Raw genomic sequence first — 1,496 nt, 5'->3', positions numbered from 1 at the left:
GCTAGAACAACAAGTCACAGATATCAACCACAATGTAAGCCTCCTCATGTCGACCTTTAATAACAAGCCGAGGATATTTGGAGAAGATGGGGGTTCGAATGCAGAGGACAAATCAGAACGAGGATCAAAAGGTCAGGGAGAAACATAGAATTAACCAAAGAAAGAACCAAGTTAAGATCAAGCCAGTTCGAGTGTCGTGAATCAATCCCTGTTTAAAATAGAAGCAAAAATCGATATCAAGTTGTACCATGATGAGATCGATGCTCTAAAGTTGAACCACTGGTTGCCACAACTGAAAGTTTATTTCAGCATCCATCAGATCGAGGAAGGGAAAAATATCTCATTTGCATGACTGAAATTAGAGGGCCATGTGCTAACTTGGTGGGAGATCCACACAGAGACCTTCGGGTTGGAGGGAGAACCTCCAGTGATTAAGTGGGAGGATTTCAAAACCATCATTAAGTCATAGTTTTATCCCATTGGCTACGTGGAGGACCAGTGGATACGATGGCATTAGTTTAGAAAAAGGTTGGGCAAAAGCATGCAGGAGTACACCATAAAATTCAAAAAGATGGTTATAATGTTGGGTATCTTTCCAAAGAACCCAGATGTACTCCTCAAGTATATAGGGGTTCTGCACTGCCACTTGCGTGGGCAAGTGATGCTATTCAAGCCCAAATTGGTGGATGAGGCTTATGTACAAGTATAGTACTTGGAGAACGTAGACCTGAAGAGAGCGCAATCGGGTGGATCAAAGCAGAAGGAGAAACATGATGCTTCTAAGGAGGGAAAGAAGAAGAAAAAATGGGGAAAATATAAAAAGACAACATACACAACACACCAGTGCAAGGATCCTAGCAACCACTGTAACCACTGCAACATTAATGGCCATATAGAGGAGAAATGATGGAAGTTGCATCCTGAGCTAAACCTAAAGAACTAGAAGAAAGATAAAAAGTAGAAGAATATCATGGCCACAGATTCGAGAAACCAAGTTGAAAGCAACTCGGATGTGGATGAGAAGATCATTTGTACATAAGTGCAGAAGGAGGTGAATCTGAGTAGCCTTCAACAATAGGAGGAGAAATAAATAACCAAACAATTCCATATAACTATACAAGTTAACAAGATGAAGGTTGGTGCTTTGTTTTACTCAGGATAGTAGGCGAATCTCATTGCAACAAATCTAGTCAAGAAGTTGGGGCTGGAAGTTCATGATCATCCAAACCCATATCCACTGAGATGGGTAAATAAGGATGTAGAGCTAAAGATAACAAAACAATGTAAAATTAGATTTGTTAATAGTGTTGATTTTATTGATGAAGTAGATCTAGATGTGGTTCTCCTTGATGTATGATTGAGAATGATCCAGAAATATAAGTGGCCTTAAAAATAGCTCAAAATTCAAAGTCTTTAGATGAAAGTGAAACTAGGACCAATTGTTAGTGCTCGTCACCTTGATTGCAACGGTGCAAACGATACTCAAATCTGAGTTT

This window comes from Pinus tabuliformis, chromosome 9, assembly GCF_031772625.1.
Source record: "Pinus tabuliformis cultivar Carrire ecotype Pingquan chromosome 9, CPIR1, whole genome shotgun sequence".
Lineage (NCBI taxonomy): Eukaryota > Viridiplantae > Streptophyta > Pinopsida > Pinales > Pinaceae > Pinus > Pinus tabuliformis.
This window is presented reverse-complemented; position numbering follows the sequence as displayed.